The sequence below is a fragment of the Cyprinus carpio genome, chromosome A10 (genome assembly GCF_018340385.1).
Source record: "Cyprinus carpio isolate SPL01 chromosome A10, ASM1834038v1, whole genome shotgun sequence".
Taxonomy (NCBI): Eukaryota; Metazoa; Chordata; class Actinopteri; order Cypriniformes; family Cyprinidae; genus Cyprinus; species Cyprinus carpio.
The window spans coordinates 5,813,375-5,840,477 of NC_056581.1; the positions used below are offsets into that span (position 1 = coordinate 5,813,375).

The 27,103-nt window shown below is 37.0% G+C and overlaps 1 long non-coding RNA gene and 1 pseudogene across 1 annotated transcript; both read right to left on the minus strand.

Annotated features, from left to right (window-relative positions):
• LOC122146332 overlaps nt 1-11,598 on the minus strand; it is a 111,236-nt pseudogene extending 99,638 nt beyond the window's left edge.
• A 7,281-nt stretch (nt 11,599-18,879) lies between these two features.
• LOC122146515 lies at nt 18,880-20,784 on the minus strand. The gene is made up of 2 exons (XR_006161038.1): nt 19,994-20,784; nt 18,880-19,067 (listed from the first exon to the last, which is right to left on the minus strand). It is a non-coding gene; the product is annotated as an uncharacterized LOC122146515 (long non-coding RNA).
• Between the last annotated feature and the right edge of the window lie 6,319 nt (nt 20,785-27,103).

Consider the following 27,103-nt stretch of genomic DNA (forward strand, 5'->3'; position numbering starts at 1 on the left):
AGAAAATCCACCTTTTTTTCCTCATTATTAGAAACAGCTCTATATGTTATACCCTTTTTAAATATATGATCACTACTGAAACACCATTTAAGTGATCATTATTTCTTGTTTTCCGTGTTTTTTTTTTTTTTTTTATTTTATTTTATTTTTAGTTATATTTATGGACTGTTTTATGCCTTTAATGGGAGAGGTGGAAGTAGAGAGTGGAAAGGAAAGTGTTTGGTGGTGGGAGAAGGGAGCGGGATAGGCAAAGGACCTTGAAGGCATCTATCTGATTCCCAATCAAAACTCCGGGTCGCCAGACTAACCACAAGGCTATCGGTGCCGAATTGGTTTTTTCCCATGTTTCATGCTGAACTGAAAAACATAGCATGTTGGTTCTTGACTCAGTTTACTGAAAAAAAAAGCTTCCTTTCTTTGATCATTGGAGCACAATGAACTTAAATGTGAGGTGCATTTTTCCCTCTAGTTTAGTACAGTTCTCAGGTTTTTAATGCATGCGGTCCATTCTGAACTGCTAGTCAGATTGTGATCCAAACATTAATCTCCAAAGGCACTTTTGTCTATTTTTGGGGGGATTAGTCCATTTTTATTATTTTCTGGGTTTTTTCAAAGGTACTGTTCAACACCAATTTGTTAACTAAAATTTTGTTGAGCACCTAATGATGATTAATGCCCCTTGTGTAGGCCTTTCAACTGTTTACATGAAGCAAAGTTCTTGTTTTTTTTTTTTTTTTTTTTTCGCAAAAGCATTAGTGGCAATTTTTTAAATCCAAGAAACGCGACACCACAGGCTGAACCAGGTTAAGCTTTTAATGCAAATGTGACAGCAACATAATGTACAATATAACAAAATATGATGGTACTGGGCCTGAATTGGGCTCACAACTAAAAAATAATAAAATACGTGAAGAGGCACAAGTCAAAAGCATGCTTGAATTTCAGAGCCTCCATGGGGACTAACACGTATACACACGATAGCCCCAATGGGCCTGGCAGTGTGAACCCTCATTCCCTGCACTTATGTGAGTATTTTTATGTTTTTATGAGAACATGTAATGACCGGGTTTTTTAAGTCACAGTGTAGAAGATAACTGACGGGTTTTTGTGGACATCTCCACAACAACTTAGGGCTGGGCCAGAATTATTCGATTATCCAAACATTCGCTCGGTGGGTTGGGCTTCGATTTTCAAGTTTGAGATTCAAATATCCTTTTCTTTATTTTTTTCTGTGGAACACCTGGACACATCCCCTTTGAAACGTTTTCTCATTTCATGCTTGAATATGAATCGACCCATGAGTGAAAACATCATGAAAACATCATGATTCCATTCATCTGGAAGAGAAGACAAAAATGCCGAAGACCTCAGCTGTGTGGGAGCACTTTAAATTGAATGAGGACAAGACAAAGGCAATGTGCCAAATATGCGATTTGAAACTGGCCTACCACAACAGCACATCAAGCTTGAAGAGTTCTGTAAGTAGTACGCCTATAGTATATTTTTGGTGTAAAGAAAAAAACAAGCTGCTTTTATCCGCCATGTTAATCAGTAATTTTACACATAATAAAAACATGCCCTTAATTTGCTTGGAAAATACTTGCGAATACGGCAGTCATAAAAAACAAAAAAAAGTACAGTAATCCCTGCCTAATATTAATTTGTCTATATTTAAAAGTATTTGCTCTTAACAGACCTTTTGTGTTTTGTATCACTTGTGCAGTATTCATTCTCAAAGCATAGAGCAGCTGGCACCGCATGAGGGTTCGCGCGCCACTTTCCAGCTTGCGCTGTTTCTGTAGTTTATTCAATCTGAATGGGTCGTGCGTCCCATATTGCATCAAAATGTGACACTGCACTCCCTTGGGTCTGCACAACGATTAGATGAATGGTTCAATGCAAACAGAACAGAACAGACCAGCAACAGAGATTCCCCGCCTTTATTTATAGAGAAGAATATGTTCAGGGTCCCTTCCCTCCAATTATACTGAATGCTTTGAAGCTTAAAAAAAACGGTATTCGCGACCAGCCCTACAACAACTACAATAATAAATAATAATAAATAATATTGACAATGCAAAGACTGTGTGCACAGTTGTGTATTTTAAGTAAATTGTATTAAAGGGATCTATGACGTTTGCTAAAAAAACATTAGGTTGTGTATTTGTGGTAATGCAAAAAATGTGTTTTATGTGGTTTCAAGGTTCAAAAAAACCACATTATTTTCCACATAATGTAAAGTAGTGTTGCGCTTTCTAGCCCCCCCCGCCTTTATGAATGCGGTCGTTTTTTACAAAGCTCATCGGTTCTGAAAGGATGTTGTATGCTGATTGGCCAACGATCATCCAGTGCATTATGATTGGCTAAATACCTCAAGCGTGTGACAGACGAAGTAGAGGCCAGCAGGCTTGCGGCACCCAATTGTGACAACTCCGGGCTGGACTTTGAAACACACAGCATCTCAACAACATGGTGGTGGCAGCAGCAACAGCGAGAAAAAAAGTTACGTCTTCTATCTTTGCGTGAACATTTGGGCGGCGTTATGCAAATCTTCCCAACACAGTGACGTAGAAATATGGGGGCGTGTTAGTGTTTTAGGAGGGTGTGGACAAGTCTTAACTTTTACAAAGCATATCTCTTTGGATTTGAGACCTTAGTCTTTGCAAACTTTACAGTTCTTCTTTATGCACCCAAGGAGCTTGTAAACACTCCAAAGAGAAAGGAAAAATTTAAATCACATCATATGACCCCTTTAATCAAAATTACTCAATCACGACTAGCACAGCATGGAAAACAACTGTACAGTTCTAGTCTGCAATAGCATGATTAATGTTCAGTGAAAGAAAGTTCATCACCTAAATTAATGGATGTTTGAAGGTGCACTTCATCCGCAGTGAGAGTCTTTATGAGTTCTGACGGTAATACAAGACCCTCGGTTGATCCAAATCGATCGAAGAAGACATAAGATCTTGGCATTATATTTTGTACATGAAAGATTGCCGAAATCGCATGTCAGGTTAACAGAGAACCCCTTTCAGGTAAGGTCAGAGGACAATCCCTCTTGGCAGTCTCTCACACACCTTTATTCCATTTGTGATTTGCAACAGAAGAGATGTAAGGAATGAGGAGAAACACTGGTTTTTCAAGACAGGAGCAATCTGAACTGTATGTTTGAATCTCGTCTTTTGGCTTGATGTGAAAAGCCCGTAAATCAGGTGCCCGTGTGGAATACCAATCACAGGAGAGAGAATAGAACTCATCAATCATAGGTGACGTGCGCTTTGCTGCACAGGAGGAGGAAGCCAAACCACATTACTGTTGATGCAGCAATGCTGTGGTACGGAGGACGGGAGGGGAAAAAGAGGCAAACAATTCAGAATTATAGACTATTAATGGAAAACATTTTGGAAACAGGTCAAGTAAGTTCACTCGATGTGAGGCCTTTTGATGATTATGGACTTGACAGGTTCACCCTAAACTTTAGGCAATAGTTAGTAAGGTCTGAGCAAATAATTGCATATTAAAGTTGCTTCAAAAAAAAAAAAAATGAAGAAGAAGAAATTTTTACTACAATACAATAATGCATTATAAAATATTGTGGAATAATGGTTAATGGACAAATTATTTTACTGCCAGATGGTGAAGTTACATCAGTGTTTTCCCCCTGCCATTATATTAGGGGGGCGGCCCGTCAAAACCACATCTCCAGAGCTGCTCTGAGAACTCACTTCATGAGTAATGTGACTGTTTAATTTTTGAAATCTATCCCCTCATATCATATACACACAGAAATGTAAAGGTATTCACGGCAACCCGTCAAAATAAAAGTTCGGTTAAACTAGCAAAATATAGATTGTTCAGTATAGGCATAATAGGAATAATAACACAATATTTATTTAATGTTTTAATTGTAATATTAAATGACATTTTTCAAATAATTAAATTTTCATTACTTAAAAGAATAAAATGAATGAATGTTTGTATGCCTTAGACTCAGAAATTTCTGAGCATAAAAAACATCATAAGGCTATTGTAAGAATAAATTAAACTTGTTTTTATGCTTCAAATAATTAGACATTCTAAAACAGAATTTGTTAACAATAAAATATAAGGTTAGAAAAAATAAAACATTTGATAGGGCCCTAAACATGTAATTTTAAAAAAAACTTTTAATAGGCTAAAATGATGTTAAATTGTTTGAGCTTCATTATTTTAATTCATTTTTTCATTATTCATTATTTTAATTCATTTTAATTCATTATTTTAATTCATTTTCACTAATTGCTTTTGATTAAGAAAATTGATTTTAACCATAAAAAAGTGACAAGAGCTATCATCACAATGGCAAAAGGGACACATTCTGTGCAAGAGACTTGGGGATTTGCACATATTAATGAAAAAAGTTTGTTCCTTGACCTGGGGAATTCACAAGAGAAAAACATGCCAATCTGCTGGACTCTGATGTGCATCTCTGATATCTCAAAAAATGCTTTGAGGAGGCAGATCAGAGAAGGGGCAGGGCCTGTGTGCAGAGGTCACCATCGCTGTCAGGATGTCATTCTTTGTGTGCCTTTGCATTCTCACCCACCTTTATAGTCTTCTCTTCCTGTGACCTGATTTGGCATACCTGTTTACCTGTCTAGCATCATGCCATTGGCCTGCTAGCATGTCTTCCCGGGCTTTCTTGTTTCACTCAGGCCTGTCTTGCTTGCCATCAGCATACAAGCCATACAAGCAGTGTCTGCCTCTAATGACACCTTGCTGCAGCACCACTGACAGGTTTCTTAGGCCCGAAGGAGTAAAGGTAGCCACCTGCCCCTTTGGAAAAGCATGAAACATATGTAAATATAGCCAAGTATACAAACCACACACAAAACCAGCTCCTTTAAAAGTGGCAACTGACCCCAGCTGTCAACACACGCTTGTCAGCGGTGTCCTGAGTGACACACTGAGAAAATTAGTATTTTGTAAATTGGGACTACAGACTATGGTGAAGTATAAAAGAGGATGATGTAAAATGAGGGAAAAATGATTCAAGAGGGAAGGATGAATGTGAAGCAAAGATAAGAGGCTAAAAAATAGGTACTGTATAGCACGTCATAGACATGGAAGAAGTCAAACAGAATAGAAGATAAAGTGGGGTGTTATTAAAGACATTCTCATAGCCCCAGGGAAGGTCACAAGGGAAAGAAGAGAGAAAATAGAGAGAATTGTATTGTTTTCACACTACACTTTTGCGCTGTTTTTACACTTCCTGAAGGTGGATCAAACAGTGTTGAAAGAACCAATGAGTGTATAGGAGTCAGGATTAGAAGGATGGTTAGGAAGTCTTTTCATTAACCAGATGTGTTTAAAGTTCCCCATAGACAAAAACCATTTCATTTTGGTTTTGGGAGTATTGAGTATACATATGTTAAGAGGACAATCAATAATTGCGACACAGCAGCTCATTGAAGAAGTTTCCTATCCTTCCTGTGATTACTGTAACTAAAGATTTCAAAGAATCACAAAAAATCTATTTTGGATAAAAGACAAGCAGAGCCCGCATGACAGAACCACATTGAAAACCATCCTATTACCTTCAAGTAGATGCCGCACATATAGAGGAAGTATTGCAGGGTAGACATATTAATGCATAATCAAATGTGACATACCACAAGCCTAAAACACAACTGCTCCAAAAGAAAGAAGAAAGAAAACTACTGAATTACGAGACTTTCAATATGCACTAAAAATCGATATGTAATTGTAAATTAACACCACATCCAAGTTAAACAAACTGCATACTGTGCCAAAAACATTTAAAAAGCATCCCTCCTAAAATAACCCTGCAAAAACATATCCCCTCCCACGCATGCACTTTTATCCAACAAAAATCTCTCAATATTGAACCGAAACAGCACAAGAACAGAAGGAATTTCTTAAAGCAGTTAAAAAACTGACTTCTCTTCACACCTAAATAATGGAATATAAGTTGTTTGGAGTCTTACCTCACATTCTCTGGAGCCAGATATGGTGTAGGTGCATGGTCCAGTACCATTGACCAGCACAATCCTTGCCCTCTGTGTTATTAGGCTTGTATATCCACATAGTACTCCTGCAATGGTGTGCTGAGTGTGCGTCTCTGTCTCCCGTGATTTTTTTCCGACGTTTGCGAGCAGCAGCCGAGATTTTTCTTGTAGCTGCTTAACACTGCTTGGATAGCGCTTCCCATGAGACATAAATTACCAGGAGGATCATGGCAACTGACAGGAAGAGGGCAACACTTCCTGCCACTATCTTGTGGAATGACACCGGTTCAAAGTCTTGCTCAGGTGGTGGGACAGCAGGCTGAGAAGGTGCTGAAGAGGTGGTGCCTTCCAAGGACGTCCCCTGGCCCCTTCTGCTGTCTCCAGATTTGATAATCGGGATGAAGAACTGGCAGGGGTCTGGGCAAAGGCCACAAAAGAGGTAGAGGGAAAAATTACGGTTTGATGGCGTAGCAGGGGCACCCCTGCAAACTCCACTGGCGTCAACTGCATCCATAACCTTCTCCCCTTGAACTTCTTTGGGTGATGCACAAATCATATTATTTTCTTTGTTTCCATGGAAGGATTCGCAGCCAGGCCACCAGTGGACACACAACTGGTCCACAGTCCCACATGTTTCCTGCCAGACTAATTGCAGTCATAGAGGTCCAGGCATCCCACGCTTCTTGAGACACATTGACAAGCTTGTTTGAATCCAGGTTAAGCGTCTGCAGATTTGGCATGGCCCGGTACACTTCTGCATCTATCTCCTGCAGGTCATTTCCTGAAAGGTCTAGCTTCTGCAATGACGTCCAGGTCCACGTAAGGCCTTCACTCATATGGTCCTAATGCGGTTCCACTGGAGGTAAAGAGCACGTAAGTTATAGAAGCGTGGAAAGTTGAAAAAGTTGATTTTGGAGTGGTTGTTATGATTATTATGCTGATTTGTTTTCATCAGGCCAGACATTGAATTGCGAGTGATGCTGCGCCAGACGTTTGTAGCCAAGGTCAAGGAATTCAAGATTACGGCAGGCTTGAAAAGGCGAGAGGGAAGATTCTTAAGGGAGTTTGGAGCGCATGTGCAAGCTGAGTAGCTTGCGCAGTCCCTGGAACTGCCCTGGTTGTAGAGCTTGTAGCTTGTTATAGGAAAGGTCCAGGTTCCTCAAGTTTGGTACCAGGTGAAATGTGGTGTTATGCAGCAGTGTAATCTTGTTGGAGCTCAATATTAGCTCTTTGAGCCTCCGTATCCCTTGAAAAGCAAGTGCATCTACCTTAGGCAATGTGAGTTGACCTGTGTCGTCGAGGTACAGCCAAATGAGCTGGTTGAGGCCAACAAATGGCCAGCCTTCAGCTTGCTAAGCTGTTATATACCGCAGGGACAGGCCTTGACAGCCGCCTGAGAGGTTCTTGGGAACATCACGGAATGCGCTAGACTCACAGTATACAATTTTGCCATCACATCGACAGCTCCGGGGGCAAGGACGTTCACCAAAGCAAGGGGTGGCAGACAGCCATGCCTGCATTAGCAGTGGCACCATGAACCATCACGGTGCCTCATGGCAAAGCCTAAAATGGAAAAAGAAAAAAGAAAACAGTCAAGAAACTACTTACTTCCTGATATTACTAATACACAAATCAATAGCATATTATCTAAATAATGTTACTTAAAAAGGGATTTATTTAATTCAACTTGTATTTAATATGTACATACAGTATTAGACACAATACTGGGCAAAAGTAAGTCAAACAGCAATAGAGTTTGAAACACATACAGCATATTCACTCATCCTGACAGATTATCTCTCTCACTTTTTTTGGCGGCAAATCCAATTGTGATCCATTAGGACGCTGTGATTGCATTGCGACGTGGTGTTGAATTATGAAATGTTCAATATGATGTGCATCATATTGTGAGGTAGTTGACAATACCCAGCCCCATAATTGTTGAGCAGTTTCAAAAACAGAGATTAAGACAACTAATGAGAGAAGAAATATTGTTGTAATTGGTTCCGTGATTATAAACCCTTTGAAACTATTACATTTATACAGCAATATGATACCACACAGGGACCCAATTAACAGTGGAGATTGGTGCAAATCAATCCATAAATGCCACGGTGTTTAATTCTTCTCTCTGGCAATGGCGAACATGCTATTCAGAGCAAGCCAGTCTTCCAATAAGCTTGGACATAAGCCCACTATAGTATGAAGGAAATGTCCTGAGAGATATTCAACGGCCATCCTAATAGTCCCTAATTATAATATAAAATGATTGTCAGTCAACCAATCAGTTATATTTGCCAGGATGTTCAGTGACTCTGCTACCACCTTTGTTCAGCTTTTGTCTTCATACACCAAAGGAAAGCCGGGTGTTGTTTTTGTCAAAATAAATGGGGGGACTTGGGGGATGAAGCGAAGCATTATATCAGCAGTGGAGTTCCCGACTAAACATTGGCGCAAGAGGTTAGAGGTCTGGGTACAATACACTGAATCTTTTTGTGAAGGTCTTGACCAAAGCCTGGACATTTTTCCAGTATAATGGGATTTTATACTGATTTGTGCTGTGTCTTTGCTGGCCTTCATTCCTATGCTGTTGCTTGTAAGACAGACAAAAAGGGGGGGGGGTTCAATTCAATATCAATTCTCTAGATCATAAACTTTTACAAAGCTTCCTAGAATTAACATTCTGAAATTAGTTCATACGCAATTTGTGTCTGTATGAGATGAAGAATGTAGCTATGACATTAATATTGTCTCTAAGACAGTCATGAAAGTGGGTTATGAAATATCCAATATGAAAGCAAAATCACTGCAGACCCATCCAAACATTTAAAAAACCATGCGTATGAAAAGAGCAGTTTAGATGAATCAGTGTCTATGTTACAGTAATTTTTGCGCAGATGTTCTCTGAGTTGAAGAGAAGAATATTATGTTATAAGGTACTCTATTTAATGACATTTATGGCTTATCAGAACAAAGTCGGGTAATGAACCTTTATTAATGCCACCTCCTGCTTTGGTGATTGTAATTATACCATGGCCTACAGTAAATGCACTTACCATTACACCTACAAATGAAATCACTGCATCGACAACAAAAATATCAACCCTCTTCTAAACAATGAATGGTGGTAGATCTCAGAATTACCTACACTTTTCTTAGCCATCAACACGCCTGTTAAGTTTTTGGCCAAGTTGATAAGACAGTTATTTAGACACTTTCTGATTCATTTTGTAAAGCTCATCTATTGTTATCATATCATGTAGAACATAGGTCTTAAACCTTGCTCCTGGGGGACCCCCTGTCCTGCAAAGTTTATTTCCAACCTGCTTCAGCACACCTGGCATGTGACTTTTCAAGTGATCCTGAAGACCTTGATCAGTTTGATTAGGGTTGGAGTGGAACTCTGCAGACAGTGGGGTCCCCAGGAGCAGGGTTGAAGACCTATGATGTAAATCTAACAAACGTCCTTTTGTCAAATGTTTTAATTAACAGTTCCATCATTTCCTTTCCAAAAAATGGTTTTTGCTATTTTCTTATTTATTACAATGACATTCTTATATGTCTTTATTTGACATCATTGTTCAAACACATGATTTGGGATCCACTGACTGTGATTAATAACAATCACAAAAACAAAGAACGAGGTGCTGATATCCATGAGTGTCCCATTTGCCAACAACTGATGCAAAGCATGCTGTGTACATACAATAAAGTAATTTACGTTTCTTACGTCACTGTCTCCCATTCATACTAACCAGACAATCAGACTGTATCAGCTTAATGACATTTGCTAATGAAATGATGCTGATATAGTTACTAAGCAAAGTCTAATAAAAAATGAATTTGTAGAAAACTTGCACTGCTACTTTTTCTTAATTCATGATGCAATTACACTTTTTTTCCTCTGGATGTAAAACTGAATTTGTACTCTTGCACATGGCCTACATCCCTTCACAGCGACGCTCCAAAAGCTTGTTTCCTTGGCCAACATTTGGTTTGGTTATTTATGTTTGCTGTCAGATCTTCCCTACAGTGCTCCCAAGGCAGCAAGCATACGCTCATCTTTTTATGAGCCGTGGAAGGCCATCTTGCTGCACATCCCTCAAACAAATAACAATTAGAGCAGGTCACATATCTGTCAAATAGCCCCTGTAAAATGATTGAAAGTATATCTATAATCAAGTACTCTAATGTGGCCGTGAGAAGGTCTGCGTCTTAGTTAATAACAGTGCTTAGTTAAATAATGAGTCTAAAAATTATGAGAAACATGTAAGGAATAAAACTAATACGCATCCTTTAATAAATGCAAAATTAAACACAGATTAACATCTAAAGTCACAGACATTGTTAACACTAATGCAATGCATATACTGATTGTGTTCCTCTTGGTTTTCTGGTCAATAATAAAATCTCCATGGCTTCGCCTTCCTTTTGATGATGAAGAAATAGCTCAGGGTTGCTCAACAACTAATTATGAAAACTGAACAACAATTCATTAGGGCACTTCGGCATTGTATGCACACTTACATTGTAAAAAATGTGCATACATACCACAATGCATGCACATAATGTGCACCTTTTCCAACATCACATGCAGAGTCTGAAATCTACGAAAGAAATCTGTGTGCGAACTCCACACTATCAATAATGCACGACCGACACACTTCTGAGAAAGTGCCTTTGCTGCCAAAAATGAGGTTCAATAAGCATTCCAGTGTTAATCAATGAGTTGGCATCAGTCTGCTCTTTAAATCATTGGATAGAAGATGAAGAACCGACATAAGCCTGACCGATATTTTTACCAATATTCACACTTTTCAACTTAATTGGTTGACAGGTAATTGGATGAATGACATCACTTGGTGGATCACAATTGAAGCCCTCAAGCATTTATGGGTATAGACACTCAACTTTGTAGATAAGAACCATTCTCAAATGAGAAATACGCAGTTTAACAAATTAGACCTAATATCTATAGTCCAAACCACAGATTGACAATGAATTTGCTACCATTTGATGAAAAAACAGATCTGCACAAACATGATGACATGAATAACAGCATTAATGCTTTAGAATCGCGTTTGAAACATTTTACAGTTGTATATTAGTAGTAGCATAAATATTAAATTAAATATTCATACATGTGTTTTTTGGTGTAGTACAATGATCATTAGATATCATTATGACAAAAATCAGTTTATTTATAAATAAATAAATAAATAAAAAATAAATAATGAATAAATGCCCAGCGAATAAATGAACAGTCAGTATACACTTGACTGTACCTCAACAGATACCACTGTGAGCTGAAGTGAGGGCATGGTCAGATTTGAGCAAGAAATATATGTGATTCTCAAATGCAAAATAAATCGATGCATACAAATTAAAGAGAGCATCATAGGAATACATACATCGACATGTATGGACATTTTATTCTTATCAAAGCACAGGCAATCTCTTAGTTTTACTGCATCGACACCGTTTGAAGACAACTAACATTGCACTGTAACATGAATAAAACTGCAGAAAATTCACTGTGTTTTTGGATGCTCACTTAAGGCCGATGGGAATACGCAAACTTACCCATAGCCGCGTCTCAGTTCACTCCTGGCCACAGGTTTTACAGCTTTCTACCGCTCGAGACCCGAAACGGCATGGCACGCGCTCTCCTCAGATGGTTCGGTTCTTCCACAAGCAGCCGCCTGTAGTCCTCCACCGCAGAGCAGGCGCGGGAAATCTTCAGTCTCTCCTGACTGACCACTGCACTGACCATATCTTTCAATTCCCCACAAAACAAAATTATCGTCATAAACATCCACTCGAACAGAAATAATCCATTTTTTAAATCCTAAAATTATACTTTTAAGTCACAAACAGAGCCGAAGAAGCGTGATTCCAAATCCAAGTTATCTAGCACAAGTCAAACTTATGGAAATCCCAGCAGGTATCCCCTTCCGTCTCATCATATTCCATCGAAGCATACTGCGCAAATACTGTCTTTCCCGAACGGATGATGCTTACCGTAGATAAATCCGTGGAATATTATAATATCAATGAAATTATTGTCTTTAGAAGATTTCAATGCAGTCCAAAATTACTGCACTCGTAGAATACTGTTTGGAAGTGTACTCCACTCCATCGGGAATGTTTCTCCTCTCCTGTACAGTTCCCGACAGTACAGAGATGCAGCAGGATTGTGAGTGGTTAACCACAACCGCCTGTCGCACCATAACTTTATCAGACAGAATCCGAATGCCCTCTTCTGGCGAACTGACATCTCCAGCAAGCAATCTCTTCCCCTCACATTTCACTCTCACTCGACATTTCCTCAGGAAAACTAGTGGGTGACACAACAATCTATGTTAGATCGAATGACATAAGAACAATTAGAAACGACCCAGCTCTTTTTTTGGTTCCGTTCTGGTGTTCGTGGAATAATTCATAAAGCAATGTTATACCATGTTATTTTCACTTTGTTTCAGTTTTATATGTTTAATGACTGTGCGGTTGCCTCATACCAACTTAACTGTATTTGTACCGTTTGGGACTGCTATTTAGCCTTACCTTAGGATGTTTATTCAGTAGGCTATAAGTCGTATTCTTAAGAGTCTTAACTTCATTTTTGTTAATGTACTGTATGTATATGTATAGATGTGTATGTATGTATACAGTGCCTTGCGAATGAAGTGCCCCTTTTTTTGATCACGTTTTGTTTTGTTGCTGCGTATGTTAAACTGCTTTTAACCCCCACAATATCAACCACTCCATACACCATACTACTAAAAAAAAAAAAAAAAAAAAAAAACTTTTTTTAACATCTTTGCAAAATGTATTAAAAATACACAAAATAAAATGATTCCATTGCATAAGTATGCATAGCCCTTATCTGGGACAGTTGAAATTTTAGCTCGGAGCATTTATTTTGCTTGTAGATGTTGCTACATTTCAAGTGAAGTTCCAACTTGTGGCAAATGCAATTGAATGGATATGATTTGGGATGGCACACACATCTTAATAAAAGGTCTAACAGCTGTTTGGAATGCATATCAGAGCACAAAAAACAAGCACTGAAGGTCAAAAAGAACTGCCTGTAAAGCTCAGAAACATCTGTGGAAGAGTTCAGAAAAAAAAATCTGCTTCATTGAAGGGTCACAGAAGCATGTAGTCTCTGTTACCCTTAATGGAAGATGTTTGAAACAACAAGGACTCTTTCTAGAGCTGGCCTTCAGACCAAACTAAGCAACTGATGGAGAAGGGCTGTGGTTTGAGTGGTGACCAAGAACCTGGTGGTCACTGTAGTTGAGTTTAGGGCTGCAACTAACGATTATTTTGATAATCGATTAATCGATCGATTATTTTTACGATTAATCGATGAATCGGTTTATGTACTTATATTTTAGTTTTGCCCATTTTTTCCCCAAGTAAATTAATTAACAAAGGGTCTCTTTACATTCAACATAGACTTTTTAGAAGATTTTAAACACCATTTTGCATTGTGATATCCTCAATCAGAACACATACCTGGAGTTGTTTTATTTATGTGTTAGTTATCCTTTGTCGAACTCTTCTTCTTTCTGCAATCAAAACACTGACCCATAGCATACTCTAGCAATTTCACAAGGAGGTTTCAAATAATTTTTTCACCATGGCAGTCCTTAGGGCTCCTAAAGTAGTTTAACATCCCGAACAAAACTTATTAGGAATCTTCAGAACAAATATCAGGAAGAATAAGAATAAAACAGAATAAAATTGCAGTAATTGCATTTTATTATTTTTTTCCTGTAAACACACAGCTTATACCTGGGAAACAGCTTTGTAGTTTGGTCCCAAGTAGGCTACAGCCGATAAGATAATTAGCATTTAGCCGCCATGTGTTCCCTCATAAATTTCCCTCATGCATTTGATTTCACTTTAGTATAACATTAATATATGAACATACTTAGGACTAAACATTAACTGCGAAGGCATCTTAGTTTTTTAAAATGAGTAAGTCGCTAAATAAACGACTATGCCTATCACAGAATACATGCTGTTATCAGCTCCTCTCTTGTTTCCTGACATTATTATTTATTATTATTATATATATATACATATAGATAAATATGTCATGATTTTTTTTTTCAGACGTTATTTGATACAGAATACACCTAAAGGCCCCGAGGTTCTGATGACAGTACTGTTATGAATTCCACTATGGGGACAATCTTATCAATTATGGGCGTTTCACATAGGATTGGAATCTGATTGGCTGTGGTTGTCCTCCTTGCAAGGAAAACATTTGAGTGGCACTGCTATTTCCTGCTTCATCAATTAGCGCAACTCTGCAATTTCTGTCCATCAAAGTGGTTCCCCTTCAAACTAACAAGCCTGTTAACAAAAGTCATCGTAACCCTCTCACAGGCTGTTAACTGATTGAGCAAAGCCAATAACCAAGAAGCTGACCATCTTATATATATTTATATTTTATATTATAATAATATGTGACTGGGCTGAACTTGAAAATGTAGTTGCCAGGAAGGAGGAAAGAGGCTTGTGTTTCTAACATTTCCAGCCTGACTTTAAAAAGAACAGCTTATCCCTGTGCCCTGAGTCTCAGCAATTGTACATTGCCTGAAATCGAGGCCAGACAGCTGCCAGTCTTTAAGAAACAGTTCAGCAAAGGGTCATGCATGAGGGGGGGAAGAAAGTGGTTCCTGACTACACGGTGGTTTATCCACCTCAGGACTCACAAATATTTTTTTGTGTGGTTTTGGTAGATGTCCTCATCACTGCTAATGCTGCTGCTTAAAGAAAAAAAAGAGAAAAATTGCTGAAAAGTTACTCAACCTCAGGGGCATCATGCAGGTAAAAATTGTGTGTCTCTAAGAAACATTAAACATTGAGACATTTTGACTTTAAACTGAAGTTTTAATCTTCTTTAATGCCCCCCCCCCCAAAAAAAAAAAAAAAAACCATAATCCATAATAACACTTCCTCCAGTGAAAAAGTCCATTCCCTGTTGTCCTCTCACATCAAAAGCCACCAACATATTTGTTTAAAACTTTGGAACTGTTTCTGCTTTCACTTGTAACATTGCTTGATCTGTGCATATGTCTCTTCTGGTTCAGATGAGATAACTTTTTCACTGTGAAAGCAATATTATGGATAGACTTGTATTTTAGCCAGAAGCAATGGTTTGATGTCAAAAATGTCTTGATGGATTTGTTTATTATATACACAGCTTTTCACTTCAAGGCATTAATAGATGGACGGGAGTTGCATGGATTATGCATGGATCATTGTGTTGATTTTATCAGCTGTTTGGGCTCTGACAGCGCCCATTTCTCCAAACCTGTTCCAATGAAGAAATAAACTCATCTACATCTTAGGTTGCCTGATGGTGAGTAAATTTTCATTTTTGGAATTATTATTTTTTTGAGTGTGTTTTTTTTTTTTTTTTTTTTTTTTTTTGTTATATTAATAGAATGCTTGCTATTCAGAATGGTTGTAGGGCTCTATGAATGTTGATGATGTTCTGGCCCCAGTATTGCTACTTCAATGTAAATATATTATTTTGCCAGTTTTTTTTTTTTTTTGTAAGCAAGAATGGAATATTGTAATTTTCTTTTTTTTTTTTGAACACTAAAAACTTTTTCTGATCAGTTTTTGAGGCAAGGTTTCATTCCGTAAGTAGGTATATTGTCAGTTGCACATTTTCAAGTCGCTGGCTGTGAATATTACCAAAGGCTGAGAGTTCTGGCCTGGGGCCGCAGCACTTTTTTTTCAGAAATTGAGTTTGACACCTAGTCTGTATTGCGAAAACATTATTCCCCTGGAACTCTTACTTACACACCTACATCCCAATTTGGCTGATGGGCTGCTCCCTGGCTAGGGTTCAAACGAAGAGAGACAATCCTGCTGACAGCAGTGAAACAATTAATGCCCTGTGAGTTATGATGCGGGCAGCTGCCCTTGTCCCATGTAGACTGCTTTTCTCACTTCTGGTGACAGTGTGTATCCTTCTTTTTGCTGCTTCACATGCTGACATTATAGTTAGATATCTGCTGGGGGCTTACATCATGATAACAAGGTAACATCAAAATAAATCCAGGGCTTCTTTGATAATGATTGTTATTACTGTTTTAAAGTATGTGACCTTAATGTCTAAGAAAACCAATATACTGTACTTAGGAATAACAAGTACAATTGTGCAATGGTGTTCTGCATTCTATATACTCCTTTATATAATATATTAGATAATATAATATATATATATACTATAGCATATAGTAAAAATGTGTTTATCATGAACCTAAAAATTAGAAAAGTGTTCACATTTAATTGTTTTGGTTCATTTCATATACTACACACACACACACACACACACACACACACACACACACACACAGACAGATACTGCAGAGCACCATTGGTCACTGGTCAGAACATGACTAAGCTACTCCAAAACATGCATTCTTGTTTCCTTTCATGCAACTGCTTCTGCGTTATGATTTGTTTTCTGGCTGCATCACCCAGTTACACTTAAGCTTCAGCTTACACAGAGATGGATGGATATTCTCCATAAAAATGACCTGATATTCAACAGAACTTATGCTTCCTGCAGTAATAACAACTAATCCAGTGTCCCAAGGCAGCTAAACATCAGCAGAGAATCAAGCTATCACTATATGTTTCACTAGACAGGCTACTGTGATATGTTATTTTGTTTATGTTTATTTATTGACTTTTCAATGGCAGCTGGATGCCAGTAAGATACTGTAAAATTGTTTACAGTATTATTACTGTAATTTCATTTACAGTAATAATAATGCATACTGTTACAGTATCATTACTGTAATTTCAATTACAGTAATAATAATGCATACTGTACAAGTACTGTATTTTAATATACAGTAATAATACTGTATATTGTATTATTATTTACAGTATGAGTACTGTTTTTTCATTTACAGTACAAGTACTGTATTTTTATTTAATTAGACTTTTTTTGTAGATTTGAGTTTAGCTTCATTTACTTTATTATTACAAAATTAATTTAATTTTAATCTACATGTCACAGGTAAGGTTGCAATAAAGTTGATGAAACGGATCTAATCGCAGCAGTCAAAGTTTTATTTAACATAGAACTCAAAATACTCCAAAAACAAAGCAACAAAACCAAACACAGAGTATAAAAAGACAAACCAATTAATGAAATTAACAACAGGTGTAACTGATGTTTAACGAATGAAAAACCACTAGCTGTAAACTATAAGTTTTTTACTCCCCAAAAAATTCATAAGTTCTCATGAATATTTGTCATTAAAATATGCTGTTTCATTGTTTAACATTTAACAAGTTCAACAAATTAACATTTAACAAATGTTACAAGTTTAACATTTAACAAGTTCATAAGTTCTCATGAACATTTGTCATTAAAATGTGCTATTTCATTGTTTAACTATTTCATTATTTAACATTTACTTTAAAAAGTACATTCTACAAATGTGTTTGAATTCATTCTTTGTATTTGTAACATGGCTAAAAATATAAACATGCTGAAAAGCAGAATAAGTATGGAGACAGATTAGTCTCAAATATAATTCACGCAAAAAACATGATTCACACATGCGTAAACAATTTCACACATGCATGAAACCTAATCCACGTACACACAAAAAAAATTCACGTGCGTGAAAAAAAATATATATTCACAAAAAGCAATTCACATGCGCAAAATAAAATTATATATTCATAAAATACATTTCACAAATGCAAAACACAATTCGTAGATATACAACTGTGCGCAAAAACCTTTGAATGTTTAAAATGTACGAGTGTCTGAATGTACAAATCGTCATTTACTACGAATCCACTCGGATTTGTGTGTGTGTTTTAAGACTATCCTGGTAGAGCTCTCTTCCCACGTGGGTCTGTCATACTCTTTAGCCAATCAGATGCGAGCTTACCATTCAACCAATCATATCATAAGCCACCGAGAGTGCATTCAGAAGCTCGCAGGCAATCGGGGAGACGTCAAGAGAGAAGCCCATAGAAGCCCTGGCATTACATTTTAAAATACTATACAAAATAATTAATCAGAATACTTACTCCTGCTCAGTCACGCCAAAGAACTCCCCGCTCAAGCTCGCCGTCTCTGCAAGATTAACGATGGCAGTTTGCACGCACAGCTACTAGAAGATTTACATCTGTCAGACAGGTTGCTGACGTCATCAAGCTTAGTTTGAGTCTGCGTGTCAGAAACGGAATTTCTAAAAATCGCTAAAAATGGGCTTCACTTGTCTCAATTGAGTTCCAATTGGGTCGCTGTGTCCATTTCTTTTACTGTCTATGGGATTACTGATGTAAAGGCTTAATTTCCGTTTCTAATTAATCCATATTGCGCAAAAGGTGCGCAGAATCGTGCTCCTTGAATGCACTCTCGGTGGCTTATGATATGATTGGTTTGAATGGTAAACTCGCATCTGATTGGCTAAAGAGTACGACAGACCCACGTGGGAAGAGAGCTCTGCCAGGAAAGTCTCAAAAACACACACACACAAATCCGAGTGGATTCGTAGTAAATGACGATTTGTACATTCCGACACTCGTACATTTTAAACATTCAAAGGTTTTTGTGCACAGTTGTATATCTACGAATTGTGTTTTGCATTTGTGAAATGTATTTTATGAATATATAATTTTATTTTGCGCAAGTGAATTGCTTTTTGTGAATATATATTTTTTTTCACGCACGTGAATTTTTTTTGTGTGTACGTGAATTAGGTTTCATGCATGTGAAATTGTTTACGCATGTGTGAATCGTGTTTTTTGCGTGAATTATATTTGAGACTAATCTGTCTCCATAAATAAGCCATTACAAAAATCAAACAGTAAAAACATGTTTTAGTCGTGTTTTCTTTCAATAATTTTGCCAATCGAATTCAACAAGCTCTCTGATGAAAGATGCCACAAGGGGATTCAGGCTGGCGATTTTTCTCTGCATCCTTTTTCCAGATGCCCGGCTGATCTGTGATTTTGATTTTGGTGCCATCAGGGTTTATTCTCAGAATGAACCTGCAAGCATAAGAAAAAACACATTTATCAAACCACTGATTTCCCAACAGTCATAACATGGTGCTGTATGCACTTTGATGTTAATAAAAGCAATATGTACTATATAAATAAATAATTAATTATACATTGTAGACAGATCATAATGAAACTTTGAAGTCCCGTTCTGAATCAAAGGATTCGCGATACACGCTCTGACGTCCAGATCTGAATCAAATGATTCGCGATACGCGATCCGATTGGAGAGCTTCGAAACAGTGAATCATTTTGCGACACAATGGTTTAACTCAGTGGTTCTAAACCACATTCCTGGAGGACCCGCATCACTGCATATTTTGCATGTCTCCTTAATCCAACACACCTGATTCAGGTCACCTGCTCATCAGTAGAGACTCACAGACTTAAAATGGGTGTGTCAGACAAAGGAGACATGCAAAATGTGCAGTGTTGTTGGTCCTCCAGGAATGTGGTGGAGAATCACTGGTTTAATTGATTCGGAGTTTCAAAAAGCTCCGTTGTGTTCTTTGCTCGCTTTCTCTATGTAATTTGTTGTTTGAATAACCGTGGACATTAAATCATTACAATTAATAGGCCTAACGTAGGCTTACAATGTTTTTATTAAACTGAGATCACACTAAATACAATTTCCGTCGTATTAAAAACATTTCATAAAAATTTTCAAAAGCACCCCCAATGTTTATTTCACAAATCGCACCCTGGTCTTTAGTGTTGCCTCACTTTTCTTTTCGTACTTCAAGATAGTTTGCTGTTAACGTAAAGTTTCCACAGAGTCCTCCTGCTAAGCTAATTTACATTAAAGAGGCAGAGGAACATTAAAAAAGCTCTCTTTTTTTCTGTCTCACTAACTATTAGTCATATAAGAGTGGTATTGTTAAGATCTTTTCCTCATTGAATTGATGTTAGCTTACCAGTTTCCTCAGATGACGGTAACCGCCAGAAAATAACTCCAAGACACCTCCGACGTTCCGCGGTTCTAGCAGGAAAATACTTTAAATGAAAACAAAATATTCACTTCAAAATACTGTTATAATACAACCTCTATCTTTAGTGTTGCCTCACTTTTCTTTTCGTCATTCAATATATTTTGCGGTTAACGTAAAGTTTCCACAGAGTCCTCCTGCTTAGCTAATTTACATTAAAGAGGCAGAGGAGCATTAAAAAAAGGCTTATTTTGTTTCTGTGTCACTAAATATCAGTCAATGTAAAGTTTATTCACCCCGTTGAAGTTGTCATAATGATGACGGCAGTAAAAATTGTAACATTACCTCACGCCTTGAAAAACAGGCAGAAAAAAAGTCTCTTGACGACAGGAATATTGTCCTCACATTAACAACTCACTCAATTTGCAACACTGGTTCGTGTTAGGTTGCTGTTAATAAATGACTGCATTTGAAAATATCTCGGTTTTACATAAAATAATTACAGAAACAATACTAACCTTTTTGTTGAGTCTTTCCTCAGTTGTCCCAACCAACCGAAAAAAAAAACTTGAAAAGAATTCTCCGTTGTCATTGGTCAGTTTTTTCGCGGGCATTGTCGCTACTGTAAATCGATTTACAGTAGAGAATAATTACAGTACTAAACATATATTTTCCCATAATCCTTTGCTATTTACAGTATTATACTGTTGGCACATTTAACAGTATTATACTGTACATATTACAGTAAAATACTGTTCAAATTACAAAAATCCGTTACAGTGTATACTGTTCTTGCAGTATTAGCTGTACTCATATATTCATAGAATATTTTCCCAGAATTCATCCAGGTGCAACCATGAGATGAGTTCTGATGTTCTTCTTGGCAAGCAGTGGATCTCGTTTTGCAACTCTTCTTATTGTTCCCTTTAGAAGTCGTGAACATTGACCTTATAGCTGATGCTAGAGATATCTGCAGTTCTTTAAAAACATATTCTGGGATTTATTTGAAACTTCCCAGAGGAGGTGCCGCGATGCCTTTGGAGAAATTTTGGCATGTTGGCCACTTTTGTGTGTGTTCACCACCACTCTAAGCCTCCTCCATTTGAAGGTAATGACATATTGTGGTTCAATTGAGTCCAAGAACCTTTGAAATAACTTTCTAACATTTTCCAAACTGATATTTAAACTCAGCAGAAAAGCCTGCCTGTGTTCAGCCACCTAAATTTAATTAACAATACAAATTTAGTTGATTTATGGGGCAGTCACTTTTTCACAGTTGCCATATAGATAAGTGTCTACATTTACTGAGGCTAAATTCGTATTTTACAGAATGTTTATGGAAATTCCATTGCATTGGATTTTTATATTGCTATTTATATATTATTTTACATATTGCTATTTATGAATTAATATACTATATATAAAATGTATTCATATAAATATTATTTACCATATAATGTTATTTATCTGTTTTTTTTTTTATTATTTTTATTTTCCTTGATATGTTTTGACCATTTGTGCATATGGTTAAAATTAGACTATACTCAAACATTATTTAAGCCTAAATTTTTAGATTTATGTATTTGAATTGTATTTGGATTGTACATTTTTAACAAAAATAAACCAATAAATATAATGTGATGCATTTTTCCCCCATTCATAAATGACACAGTTAAGAAACATAATATTTAATGGCTTAATTTATTAGTAACTATTTGCATGTATTTGATTTTGTTTAAATAACCATACTATAAAATAACCATACTTAAAAATAATTAATTCAGCATAAATCTGTTCTTTGTCAAGACAGTTATTTATTATTAATATTTATTCAGTATAAACATGGTTAAAATATGGCAAGTTTATAAGTTTCTTTATGTTAAACTGTGTAATCCAAATTAATGGCGAATTTATAGGCTATACAATTCAAAAACATGAATCCTACATTTAGGCCTAAATATATTTTGAGTGTATATAAAGTAAATATTGCGCAATATATACTTTTGCAAAGTATAATATAGGGGTTTTTTCTCTATATGCTGTAAACTGACCACAGAAGTTCTCTAGAAAATATAAAAATGCTGCTCTTCTCTAAGTAACCAGAATGCTTTGGTGCTGTTTAGATAAAAAAAAAAAAAAAAAAAAAACATTTCTCCCTGGGGTCCAGCCCCCTGCACCCCCAAGAAAAAATAAGGGTACTTTTTGTGCTCTTGATGTGAAGTCTGTGGCCTCAGCACTGATGAAAGGCTAGAGACATGCAGCAGTGGTTTCCTTCTATTTGTCTTCTTAACAAGTCCCTGTTCAAAAATTAAAAGGTTGAGCAACCACCAGGTGGTGATTGTTGCACTGTGAAATAACGTTAAGTTGAAGCATAAAACTCGCCAAAACGTGGCAAATAAAAATGACAGATGTTTTGTTGGTTTGTTGACAAAGACTCGGTGAAGTGTGGTGGCAGTTCAGTTCTGGAGCATGTGCATCATTGTGCTTTGAGTGTGTTTTAGTGTGTGTGTGTGGTGGGGGGGGGGGGGGGGGTCTTCCCAACCCCTTTACCACAAGCTGAGTCCCAATCTGGAGAGCTGTTATCTAAACCAAGAATCGGATGCTGGGATTGGATTTACAGGAAAAGGACATATGGATCCTTTTTGTAAGCTACTGTGGAGCGAAAAGCAGATCAGAGTTACAAATTAACCACCATGGTCTGAAAGACAAAAGCAAACAGCATCCCATCTTTATGTTTGTCTAATGCATTCAAGATAGAATTACCTTTTGAAATGTATATGAATAATGCCATAGAAAATGACAAGATTTTTTTCTTTTTTTTTCTTTTTATGTGTACTATAGAGTACTTATTGTGTATATTGTTATTTATTTACTGCTACAAATTTATTTTGATTTTATTCCAGCATTATTGTTCAAAATGTGGATGACCTTAGTTAATTTATCAAGTGAAGCAAAATATTAAACATATTAATTTCTACTGATGTACTGTATATAATTTGATTTTCTTAATGCTTTATAGCAGTGTGTGCAATGTTTCCATCTTGGGTGACCAGGTTCATTTATAGTCCCTTGCGGAATCTGAAACCAGGGCGATTTATGGCCTGTGTTTCTGCTGATACAGCCCTACCTGTCAAAACCATCAGTGTTAACCAAGCACCACTCACCATAATGCCCAGATATGCAAACAAAACAGGCATGGAGAGACCATCTGGGAACAGCAGAAGGAAAAGAGACCTTCAAACCAATCACCCTGTCCCATCAGTGTCATAGCAATTATGAAAGGTCATTAAATGATATTGTTTCATATTCCACTCAGATCAAACATTAATTAATTAAATCACATTCAGGGGGTTGAATTCAAGCATGACCATAGCATTATCTGTGCAAGGGCTACTTTCACTTAGCCTATGCAATGTGTGTGATTGCCTTGTAAACACTTGATCTGAAGCTGAGGCATTTAATTTTAGTCTTTTATATACCTATGAATAGTTACTAGATGAAGGAGAATGTTCGCTTTAAGATCCAGACAAATATTTATACAACTTATTTAAGCTCATTTCACACTCATCAGTCATCCCTCCCCGGCTGTTATAAAATCTGGTGAGCAAACGTACAGCATAAGGTGCGCTCCCGATGCCAAAGTTGTTCCTGCAAAAGTCTCACTGACCAACTCACAGAAAAACACACCAGAAACTCTGCTGTAGGTAATAAAAACATTCACTATTTTCGTCAGTTGCTTGACCAGAGCTCAACGGTCAAAGCTAATGCAGCGTGTTGTTAAAATATTTATTTATATAAAAAAAGGTGCAGCAGTTCATTTTAATTAGTTTTGCACCTTTGCCTGACTTGCGCTTTTCTATAGAGTAAGCATTATTATCATTATTATTATTATTATTATTAATGCGTCATGTGTTTGTGTGCTATTGTTAAGCTCGTTCCAGATCTAACCGCGTCCTCTGTCAGGTGCATGTGCTCTCATTTGATGCTGTAATAATCACAAAATTAAAAAATGAGGTCTCTATTTTACGTCTTTGTATTGTTTCTACTGAATTTATGTTTCTACTGAATGTCACACATAAGCCTCGTATACACTACAGCTAAATTCGCATTGTCTTTGCAGTATAATGTTTGTTTTGTCAACAGCAGCTAACACAAAACTAGTTAATCTGCAGGCCTCCATTCTTTCCGAGATGCCACAACGGTTCTATGGTTATCATGCTGCCATTCATGGCAACTTCAGGAGTGAGTCGTGTTCCGTACACACATGGAACGATAATTTACGGGTTAAGTCAGTGCTTGAAATTAAAGCTTTTTCATTGATGATTGCAGCGTTAATAATTTTAATTAAAGGTCTATAATTTATTGCATAATAAACCTCTTTTAAAAAAGACCTTTTTAAAAACATTTTCAGTAAGAAGTAAGCTAGCCTAATCTTTATTATCCTCACAACGTCAGTTATGCAGTCATGCGCTATGAAATTATTTGGGGGCAAATTAATTGTAATATTAATTTTAATAATAAAAGTAACTTATAATATTAATAGGCCTCATAATCAGAAGCATGTATTAATTGAAAATGCCAAATTAGATATAACTAAAGGGTATAAAATTACTTTACTCAGAAATGTCATGTTTGTGATTTTTTTATTATTTGTTAAGTCGTTATTTAAATTAATAGGCCTAGAAATTAGGAAACAGGTCTAGTTTGTAAATCGCCGGCCATCAGCTCAGCTCAGTCACAAAATGTATATAAGCCTATATAAAAAATAAATAAATAAATAAAAAATAGACTAATCTTTGTGAGTCACAAAATGTACTGGTCTTAAATTCTTTAGACACTGCACACCAAACGACTTTGAACACCGACCGACTGAGAATGCTGAAAGATGTAAGATGTAATTTGTAATTGGTATTAGGGTTGACAGTATTCAGGGTTTGAACCGGTTTGCTCATGGAAAGTCTTACCGTTACTTGAGGACTGATGGACGGGCTTTCTTCCTCGTCAGTGCGAGTTTTTAAAAGTTTTTTTTTTTTTTTTTTTTTACAGAATTATGCATTGCTGCTGTTTTTCTAACATTTTCTAACACAAAGCTGCAAATTACAAATGGGGTGAACAGACATGCAAGAATGTTACATGCACTACATGCCCGAAACAGCCTGGATAACAATTGGGTAAACCACTGCTGTCATTTTTTCAAACTCATCAAGAATTATGCAAAAACACATTTTATTTATTTTATTTATTTGAGATGTAATAATAGTTCTCTAATTGTGTCAAAATAGATTTGACAATAATTAATCTTGGGGGGTGAGGTTCTTTCATCAGAGTGGGCTGGTCTGTGCCCCTGGTTAATACTATTTGTGTGAGTGCTTGTATTTCTGTGCTTATTAGAGAATAGTACACCAGTTTAGCAGTTAGCAACATGCTACCCTCAAACATTTGAGAGATTTGAAGAAAAAATCTTGTTAAGAATGCATGATCACTTACAGTGTTTTTTGTGTTTTAATTATATTCGTTATATTGAGGTCCTTCTCAAAAAATTAGCATATTGTGATAAAAGTTCATTATTTTCCATAATGTAATGATAAAAATTAAACTTTCATATATTTTTATATTCATTGCACACCAACTGAAATATTTCAGGTCTTTTATGTTTTAATACAGATGATTTTTGGCATACAGCTCATCAAAACCCAAAATTCCACCTATCTCAAAAAAATTAGCATATCATGAAAAGGTTTCTATAAACGAGCTATTAACCTAATTATCTGAATCAACTAATTAACTCTAAACACCTGCAAAGGATTCCTGAGGCCTTGTAAATTAAACTCCCAGCTTGTTCCATTACTCAAAACCGCAATCATGGGTAAGAGGTTAACCCAGAAGGCCATCATTGACACCTCAAGCGAGAGGGGTAAGACACAGAAAGAAATTTCTGAAAACGAATAGGCTGTTCCCAGAGTGCTGTATCAAGGCACCTCAGTGGGAAGTCTGTGGGAAGGAAAAAAGTGTGGCACAAAAAACGCTGCACAATGAGAAGAGGTGACCGGACCCTGAGGAAGATTGTGGAGAGAAGGACCGATTCCAGACCTTGGGGGACCATGCGGAAGCATGTGGACTGAGTCTGGAGTAGAAACATCCAGAGCCACCGTGCACAGGCGTGTGGCTTTTGAACCAGAAACACGGCAGAAGCGCCTGACCTGGGTACAGAGAAGCAGCACTGGACTGTTGCTCAGTGGTCCAAAGTACTTTTTTTCGGATGTGAAAGCAAATTTGGCATGTCATTCGGAAATCTAGGGTGCCAGAGTCTGGAGGAAGACTGGGCAGAAGGAAATGCCAAAATGCCTGAAGTCCAGTGTCAAGTACCCACAGTCAGTGATGGTCTGTGGTGCCATGTCAGCTGCTGGTGTTGGTCCACTGTGTTTTATCAAGGGCAGGGTCAATGCAGCTAGCTATCAGGAGATTTTGGAGCCACTTCATGCTTCCATCTGCTGAAAAGCTTTATGGAGATGAAGATTTCGTTTTTCAGCACGACCTGGCACCTGCTCACAGTGCCAAAACCACTGGTAAATGGTTTACTGACCATGGTATTACTGTGCTCAATTGGCCTGCCAACTCTCCTGACCTGAACCCCATAGAGAATCTGTGGGATATTGTGAATAGAAGAGAACGTTGAGAGACGCAAGACCCAACACTCTGGATGAGCTTAAGGACGCTATCGAAGCATCCTGGGCCTCCATAACACCTCAGCAGTGCCACAGGCTGATTGCCTCCATGCCATGCTGCATTGATGCAGTCATTACTGCAAAAGGATTCCCAACCAAGTATTGAGTGCATAACTGAACATAATTATTTGAAGGTTGACTTTTTTTGTATTAAAAGACACTTTTATTTTATTGGTCGGATGAAATATGCTAATTTTTTTGAGATAGGAATTTTGGGGTTTTCATGAGCTGTATGCCAAAATAATCAGTATTAAAACAATAACAGACCTGAAATATTTCAGTTGGTGTGCAATGAATCTAAAAAATATATGAAAGTTTAATTTTTATCATTACCATTATGGGAAAATAATGAAGTTTTATCACAATATGCTAA